Genomic DNA, 10204 nt, shown 5'->3' with positions numbered 1-10204 from the left:
AAAACAGTAACGAACGAACAAGAACACAATGATAAATCAATGGTACTCGCTGCACGGACTGAAGAGCAGATACAAACCCACAAGCACAAACTGAACAGCAGAAAACGATCTGAAAACCACAAGTCTGAAAAAGCGCGAATCATCTCTCACCAAATTTTTACTAACACGAGATTAGCAAAAGAAGCCCAAAAGGTGCCGCACTTGGTTCTGAACTGGCCTTTTCTAGTTTCGTCGTACGTGGTGTACGTCACCGCGTTCTTGGCGAGCGGAAATTCCGACAACTTTTTGCGATCGTGTGTATGCCAACATCCGTCGGAAAAAATCCATGGATTTTGTTGTCGGAATGTCCGATCAATGTCCGATCGTGTGTACGGGGCATAACAGTTTTTTTTTCAGGCTGAACAAAAAAATGAAGAGCTCGGGAGGAGCAGCTTTCCTAACTATCTGATGTTAGCGATCTCCCTGGCTGAGCTATTGTGTTCTGACAGGGGCCCCTGCCAGAACACACTGGTCAGCACTCTAAGCCATTGGGGTGGTGATCAGCAGACCTTTTTCAGTCATGCCCCTTCAACAGAAAGGCCGAATGTCAGCCAATTTCTATTGAATTGGTCTATGCCACCTGACATGTGGCCCGTGTGCGGCCCTTAAAGGAGTTGTAAAGTCAGAAGGTTTTTTTTATCTTAATGCATTCTATGCATTAAGATAAAAGCCTTCTGTGTGCAGCAGCCCCCCCAGCACCCCTAATACCTACCTGAGCCCCATCTCTGACCATCAATGTCCATGAGTGTCTCGACCGGCTGAGACTTTCCCTCCTGATTGACTGAGACTCAGCAGCAGTACCCAATGCTGTCAATCAAAATTAGTCAGCCAATAAGGAGAGAGAGGGGGTGGGGCCAGCTCGCAGTTCCATGTCTGAATGGACACAGGGAGCTGTGACTTGGCTTCCGTGCTGTCAAGGAATTAGTAAACCAGACTGTGTGGAGTGCACAGAAGAAACCAGAAACGTATAAGTGAATAAAAATGGTGTTTATTTACATAAGTGACATAAGTTTATATAACAGTGCACAACCAACCACAAGACCCACAAATAAACAGTATATACAATAAAATGGGAGATACCGGAACTGTAAACAGAAGCCAGGGCAAGGTCATACACCGGGAGATCAGCAGATGGTAAGGATGGGAAACCAACAGGACAGGGAGAGGATGGATGGATGTGATACAGGGTAGGGATCCAAGGTAACCAGGAACAGAAGGGACAGGACCAGGAAGGGCTCAGGATAGGGATTGGATCAGATCAGGTCAGGACAGGGCAGATGCAGGCTCAAGGTCAAAATAACAGGCAGCAAGGTCAGAATGCAGGGAGAGAGACACCAAGGCAAGCATGTGAGGGCTTGCCTGGTATTTATCAGCCTGCAGTAATTGCCCTCACGCTACACCTGAGTGCAGAAGGTGCTGTCTGCTCCATACTGCCGGAATACACCTGTTGGTGGACACTGGTACTACAGCCCAAGGATGCAACAGTGCCACCAGCAGGTGAATCCTCTTATTACAGGTCCTGGGTTAATGAAGACACCCGCTGGTGGACACTGGTACTGCGATCCAAGAGACCGACAGCGCCATCAACGGGTGAACCTTTTCATGACAGGTACCCCCCCATCAAAGGAGTGGCCGCCGGAGGCTCCAACTAAACAAAATTGTCCAAAGTTAATGGCCTCACACCAAACAATGGATGAGGGCACATCCGGCTGGGCATCGGGTACTTTAGACTAGGTAGCGGATACGTCAAACAGACGTATAGCACAGTGGGCACATCAGAGCAGGCAGCAGGCACATCAGAGCAGGCAGCGGGCACATTAGAGCAGGCAGCGTGCACATCAGAGCTGGGCAGCAGGCTCTGGGTCGTGGAGCTGGGCAGCAGGCTCCAGGTCGTGGAGCTGGGCAGCAGGCTCTGGGTTGTCGAGCTGGGCAGCAGGCTCCGGGTCGTCGAGCTGGGCAGCAGGCTCCGGGTCACCAAGCTGGGCAGCAGGCTCTGGAACATTAGGCCGAACAGCGAGCACCGTAAGGGCAGGCTGGATCACAGGCACCGGCTCAGCAAGCTGGGTAACGGGCCCCAGCCCAGTGGGCTGGGTAACGGGCCCCGGCTCAGTGAGCTGGACACCGGGCACTGGTCCAGCAAGCCGAATAATGGGTACTGACTTAACAGGCCGAGTGGCGGACTCCGGTTTAGCAGACTGGGTAACGGGCACCGGTTCAGCAGACTGGGTAACGGGCACCGGTTCAACAGACTGGGTAACGGGCACCGGTTCAGCAGGCTGAGACACGGCACCGAAACTTCAGGCTGAGACACGAGCATGAAACTTCAGGCTGAGATACAGGCACTGAAACTTCAGGCTGAGACACGGGCACCGAAACTTCAGGCTGAGACACAGGCACCGAAACTTCAGGCTGAGATTCCATATTCAAGACATCAGGCTGGAAGGCAGGCAACGAGACATCAGGCTGGAAGGCAGGTAGCAGGATATCAGACTGGAAAGCGGGCACAGCAGGCTGGAAATAAAAAGAAAAGAAAACCTGCGCTACAGAGCAAAAAAATTCAAGACCGCAGCTGCATCAAAAAACACCAATATCTTTGTAATAAAACTGTAATAAATAAATAAATTAAGTGCGCTTGCAATCAGAAATTCATGTGTTACTTATAAGTGAATATAAATAATAAATAATTAATGAATCAAATCAAATCTCTTAAAAATAAAATAAATAAATAAAATAGAAAACTGAGTAGATCAACAGTGAATGAATAAAGTGCTCAATATATAATAGAACATGTGAATAAAAAAATGATCAGGAATCAAAACATATTATAATGATGAGTGAAGTCCATTCAAAGAAGAAAATTTCAGTAGAAGTGCATCAGTCCCATGAAGGCAGGGTTACAAATCCACAATTCCCCAAAGACAGCCAATATAGGTGGAAGAAGGAGGAGAAGGTGTAAAGATGTATCCCATGGAAACAGCGAATCCGGAGGACACTAAGGATGGACCCTTACCAGGAGTGGTGGACCTCCCTGTTAGCGAGGTCTTGTGCGCATGCAGATACAGCCCTCTGCAGGGACAGCTGAATGGTGGTGTCCAACTCGGCTGATGAATGGAACATTCCCAAATGAGACTAGTCCAACCTGTCTGCCTGGAGGGGGACACCCACTTGACCCGAAGGTGGTAGGTGGAAAAAAACAGAAGAGGGCTGTGTGTCCAGGTGAGTCTACATAGCCAGCAAGGGAGAGGTGCAGCAACCAGAGTGGGTCAGCAGAGTAGAGCACCTTATCCACAGGAGGTTTAAAATCTTGTCAGTTTATTTGCATTTTTAAAACAATTTCCAGATTCCATCACTTCCTCAGCTTTCACTTCCTGTTAGGTCATCTCCCTGCTGGCTATGTAGACTCACCTGGATACACAGCCCTCTTCTGTTTTTTTCCACCTACCACCTTTGGGTCGAGTGGGTGTCCCCCTCCAGGCAGACAGGTTGGACTAGTCTCGTTTGGGAACGTTCCATTCATCAGCCAAGTTGGACGCCACAATTCAGCTGTCCATGCAGAGGGCTGTATCTGCACACGCACAAGACCTCGCTAACAGGGAGGTCCACCACTCCTGGTAAGGGTCCATCCTTAGTGTCCTCCGGATTCGCTGTTTCCATGGGATACATCTTTACATCTTCTCCTCCTTCTTCCACCTATATTGGCTGTCTTTGGTGAATTGTGGATTTGTAACCCTGCCTTCATGGGACTGATGCACTTCTACTGAAATTTCTTCTTTGAATGGACTTCACTCATCATTAAAATATGTTTTGATTCCTGATCATTTTTTTATTCACATGTTCTATTATATATTGAGCACTTTATTCATTCACTATTGATCTACTCAGTTTTCTATTTTATGTATTTATTTTATTTTTAAGATATTTGATTTGATTAATTAATTATTTATTATTTATATTCACTTATAAGTAACACATGAATTTCTAATTGCAAGTGCACTTAATTTATTTATTTACATCAGGCTGGAAGGCAGGCACATCAGGCTGGAAGGCAGGCACATCAGGCTGGAAGGCAGGCACCGAGACATCAGGCTGGAAGGCGGGCACATCAGACTGGAAAGCGGGCACATCAGGCTGGAAGGCAGGCACATCAGTCTGGAAAGCGAGCATTGAGACATCAGGCTGGAAGGCGGGCACATTAGACCGGGAAGCGGGCACATCAGGCTGGGAAGCGGGCACATCAGACTGGGAAGCGGGCACATCAGGCTGGGAAGAGGGCACCGAGACATCAGACCAGGCAGCAGGTACTGAAACTTCAGACTGGACAGCAGACACAGGCGCTGGCACATCAGGCAGAACAGCAGGTGCTGGCACAACAGGCAAAACAGCAGGTACTGGCACAACAACCTGAACAACAGGTACATCGGACTGGACAGTAGTCACTGGAGCGTCAGACTGGAACATGGATGCTGGGATGTCAGGCTGAGCAGCAGGTACTGGGACCTCAAACTGGACAGCGGGCACAGGCATTGGCACAACAGACTGAGTAGCAGACACTGGCACATCAGGCTGGGCAGCAAACAGGAACACATCAGGCTGGGCAGCGGAAAGGAACACATCAGGCTGGGTAGCGGACAGGAACACATCAGGCTTGGCAGCAGACAGAGGCTCATCAGACTGGGAAGCGGGCACATTGGACTGGAGGGCAGACTCATCAGACTGGATGGCGGGCACCGAGACATCAGACCGGGCAGCAGATACTGGAACATCAGACTGGGCAGCAGACACAAGCGCTGGCACATCAGGCAGAACAGCAGGTGCTGGCACAACAGGCAAAACAGCAGATACTGGCACAACAGGCTGAACAACAGGTACATCGTACTGGATAGTGGTCACTGGAGCGTCAGACTGGAACATGGACACTGGGACGTCAGACTGGGTAGCAGGCACTGGGACGTCAGACTGGGTAGCAGACACTGGGACGTCAGACTGGGTAGCAGGCACTGGGACGTCAGACTGGGCAGCAGGCACTGGGACGTCAGACTGGGCAGCAGGCACTGGGACGTCAGACTGGGCAGCAGGCACTGGGACGTCAGACTGGGTAGCAGGTACTAGACATGTGCACACTGAAATATTTTGTTTTGGAATTTCGTTTTCGTCCGAAAAATAAATTTATTTAGTTACTCCTGAAATTTGTTTTTAGTTATTTTGTTTTTCGTTAAAAATTGCATTCGTCCGAAAATCCAAATTAAGGTCAAATCTGTAATTGAAGGCTTATGGTGTCTGTCGAATGTTCAAAGAAGATTCGACGGAGCAGCTAAACTGTATGATGCCGTATAGTTTACCTGCTCCGTCAAATCATCTTAGAACTTTCAACAGACACCATAAGCCAAAGTACGCGTGTACTTAGTTCTAGCTATTTTACTGCTCCTCCTCTTTGGTTACAATCAGCCAATAACATTCATCATCATCATGACCAGTGTAGGAACTAATGTCCCCAACTTCCACTACCCACTCTTTATTTACTACTCCCCTTTCCCTTTCTTATCTATAATGATTAGATAACGCACACAGGAGTTGTTTTGGAGTAAAACCGGCCATAGCAGCCTCCTTTATTATAAAATATAAAACCAACTTTTAAATAACTTTAAATAACTCTTTTAATGAACATTTTGTACAACTATGTATAACTTTTAACTGACAGTTCTTACACCTCCCAATCTTTGGTCTTCTGATGGCACTCTTAACTTCATCTCCTCCATTTTAACAACTTCACCAAACACCATACACTGCGGTACATAATTTTTACCATACCAGGCCACCAGCCGTATTTAAAAACAGCTCGGTGACAACACCCTTCCCGCAGTGTAACATCTGTCTTCCAGCCTCGCCTTCCGCTGTAAGAACAGAACACACCAGAGGGGCCCAGAATACTGAAAGCCCCCCACCATTTACCATCACCTCTTTGCATTTTACCACCATCAGAGACCAAAGATGCCCCGATAAATTGCTGCTATGACGACCATGATCCATTCACCTGTAATAAAGAAAAAACAGAAACAGCAAACCAGAAAATACCCACAACAAACCAAAAAAGGGAGGGTGGGTGGGCAACTTCCCCTTTGTCTGTCTCCTCACACTGCTCCTGCTTAAACCCCGCCTATTCCTTTTATATCTCCCCACCCCTAAAGTTAACTTCAATCCCCTCCCTCTTACTTCCTTTCCATTTTTAACCCTCCGTTGTCTCCTGTTCCACCTTGTCATGCCCAGCCCTTCATTACCATTCCATATTTCCATTACCATTCCGGGCTTCCCTTTATTTTTATTTATCTTTTCTCCCCTACATCAAATCTTTTCTCCCCTAGGTCGAATCTTTTCTCCCTACGTCGAATCTTTTCTCCCTACGTCGAATCTTTTCTCCCCTACGTCGAATCTTTTCTCTCTATGTCGAATCTTTTCTCTCTATGTAGACTAATCTTGGAGTTAAGGTTAGGCACATTCGACCACAGGTTTGATGGACACAGATTGTCATCATCATGTCAAATCGCCTACCTATATCGTACTGTTGTAGCAACGAAAACGAAAATAAAGCATTTGTTTATGTCGGATCTTTCGTTTTTCGGATTCTGCACTTTCGTTATCATTTGTTAAAACAATAACGAAAATACCTGAAATTCTGATGAAAATGCATTCGGACGAAAACGAATGCACATGTCTAGCAGGTACTTGGTTGGCAGACTTCAGTGGGTCATCAGGTTCAACTGGTGTGAACGCAGGCTGGAAAAGGTTGGTTGGTGTGGAGGCAGGTTGGTTTACTGGCTGGATTGTGTGGGTCAGAAAGAACTTTTGTTTCTTTTTTGTTTTAGCCACTGCAGCTTTGTACGTAGGTGCAGGGCTGTAAGAAAAGAAAGTAGTTGGGCAAAAAGAAGACCAAGGAACAGTGGCTGGAGGAGGGTTTTGTGGAATTGTTACAAGTGGAGGAGAAGGGGCAGTTGGATTGAAAGCAGGATAGGTGCAGTGAGTAGAGACTGGGTAATAATACTTGGTGGAAAGCTGTGTATACTGGGCTGTAGCTGAGGTTGCCATGAGCGACGGGGGAATAGATTCTTGGGAAGGCAGGTCAATAATGGCAGGGCTGGTTGTTGTGGCTTGGCTAAATAAAGGAGGAGATCTGACCATGCCTGTAGCACAGGTTGAACAAACATTGATTCACACACAGCCTGACTAACCAGCGATTGCACTGAACGGATGCAATCAGACAATACCTGCTGTGAACAAGAGGCATAACGTTCCATGAAAAAGGCTGGATCATCCTCTAATAACCATACCAGGGATTCAACTTGGCCATAACCGTATCAGGGGCTGAACATCTTCAAAAGACATGTAACCCTGATCCACTAGGGAATGAGCTGATCAGATCATTTCCATCAGCTGGTCACTGGTCCAATCTTTTAAAATCTGGCGGCAATATTCGCCATTCTCTTCTGCTAGCAGAGAATAATAGGTAATTTCATTTAAATCCATCTTAATACGTCCAACAAAACAAGGTGATTCCTCAGTGCAGCCACGTCTGGTAGGGATGGCCTTGGTGTACTGTCAAGGAGTTAGTAAACCAGACTGTGTGGACTGCACAGAAGAAACCAGAATCGTATATAAGTGAATAAAAATGGTGTTTATTTACATAAGTGACATAAGTGAATATAACAGTGCACAACCAACCACAAGACCCACAAACAACAAAACAGTATATACAATAACATGGGAGATACCGGAACCATAAACAGAAGCCAGGCCAAGGTCATACACCGGGAGATTAGCAGATGGTAAGGATGGGAAACCAACAGGACAGGGAGAGGATGGATGGATGGGATACAGGCAGGGATCCAAAGTAACCAGGAACAGAAGGGACAGGACCAGGAAGGGCTCGGGATAGGGATTGGATCAGATCAGGTCAGGACAGGGCAAATGCAGGCTCAAGGTCAAATTAACAGGCAGCAAGGTCAGAATGCAGGGGGAGAGAGACACCAAGGCAAGCATGTGAGGGCTTGCTGGGTATTTATCAGCCTGCAGTAATTGCCCTCACGTTACACCTGAGCGCAGAAGATGCTGTCTGCTCCATACTGCCGGAATACACCCGTTGGTGGACACTGGTACTACAGCCCAAGAATGCAACAGTGCCACCAGCAGGTGAATCCTCTTTTTACAGGTCCTGGGTGATGGAAGACACCCGCTGGTGGACACTGGTACTGCGATCCAAGAGACCGACAGCGCCATCAATGGGTGAACCTTTTCATGACAGGTGCCCCCATAGCATGCTGCTTGCTGTGGGGGCACTCAACAGGAGAGAGGGGCCAGTAGAGCCTAATGCCGCGCACACACAAGTGGACTTTTCGGCAACAAAAGTCCGACGGCCATTCCAGCAGACTTTCGTCGGACTTTTGACGGACTTTAGAATGAACGGACTTGCACACACATGGACACACAAAAGTCCGACCGTCTAGTACGTGGTGACGTACACCAGGCCCGATGAGACTATAAAACGGAAGTTCAATAGCTTGTGCGCCACCCGTTGGGCCCCTTCTGCTAATCTCGTATTTATCTCGTGTTAGTAGAAGTTTGGTGAGAGACGATTCGCGCTTGTGAGACTCATATTTTTCAGATCGTTTAACTGTTGTTCAGTTTGTGCTTGTGAGGTTTGTATCTGCTTTTCAGTGTGTGTAGTCAGTTCGCATTGATTTATTCAGTGTGTTATTGTCTGCTCGTTGCTGATTTTCAGCTCGCTCTTCACAGGCCTTGCTGTTCTTTAGTGCGTTCTGTTAAGTTCGTTCTGACCAGCCGACCGTTTTGAAGCCATGTTGCGTGTACGTACTCGTCATAGAGCTCATGCATTTATGTGCCTGGTGCTGTAGTTCATTCTTCAGCCCAAGCCCAGTCCATGAACAGGGCGAGGAGGAGTTCATGGATGAAGAATTGATTGCTCCAGCGTGACCAATTCTCTCACATGCCTTTGCTCCGTGAGATCCGTGAGAATATCCCTGAGGATTTCAGGAGTTTTCTCCGGATGATGGACCACGTTTTTGACCGTTTGTTGGCTTTGCTGACCCCTTATATCAGCAGGCAGGATACCTGCATGAGGCAAGCCATCACTGCGGTGCAGAGGCTAGTCACCATGTTGCAGTACTTGGCGATGGGGAGAAGCCTGCAGGACCTTAAGTTCTCAACAGGCATCTCCCCAGGCTCTGGGGATCATTATCCCAGAGACCTGTTCTGCCATCATCCAGCTCCTGCAGAAGGACTATATTAAAGGTAAGAATTTTATCCTTTAACATCACATTTTATTGTATTTAATGTTTGCTAATGTAATGTATTTCTGTACTCAAAGACTAATTACCATGATTGCAATATAGTGTGAATGTCCCCTTTGTCCTCATGCATGCTGTAATTTTTTAATGCTCTTTTTTGTACTGCATGCATATTAGCATTCACTAACCTCCCCAGCATGCTATGCTGGGCCCATATCCACCTAGTCTAGTCACTTAACATTTTAGGGTATTGTTTTTACCCTAAAATGTCTCCAAATGGTCTGTGTGTCCTTAAATTGATTTAGAATCTCCTCCCCCCTAAAATGTCTCCAAATGGTCTGTATGTCCTTAAACGGATTTAGAATCCCCCTCCCCCCCTAAAATGTCTCCAAATGGTCTGTGTGTCATTAAATTGCTTTAGAATCCCCTCCCCCCATAAAGTTTATCAATGGGCCATCAGAGGGGGTGATGAATCTGATAAGTGGGCCTTATATTTTAGTCTTTAAAAAATAGTTATTACAATTAATGTTATACTGATGCTGGGCACTAATGTTTTTGTGTAATGTGCTTGCAATGTTATGTGCAAAAGTACCTATATTTTTTTTTTCTTGTTTGACTCCCCAGTTACCTTCAACGCCACAGGAATGGTAGACTGTGGCATCCCATTTTGCCACCCGTTGGGACTTTCCCAACTGTGGAGGGGCTATAGATGGGAAACACGTCCACATTGTGCTACCACCCCATTCGGGGTCATACTATTTTAATTATAAGGGGTTTCATAGTATTGTCTTAATGGTGGTGGTGTTGGCAAAATATGAATTTATGTATGTGGACGTGGGGAAGAATGGCTGGATGTCAGATGGAGGAGT

This window comes from Aquarana catesbeiana, linkage group LG10 (genome assembly GCF_042186555.1).
Source record: "Aquarana catesbeiana isolate 2022-GZ linkage group LG10, ASM4218655v1, whole genome shotgun sequence".
Classification (NCBI taxonomy): domain Eukaryota; kingdom Metazoa; phylum Chordata; class Amphibia; order Anura; family Ranidae; genus Aquarana; species Aquarana catesbeiana.
This window is presented reverse-complemented; position numbering follows the sequence as displayed.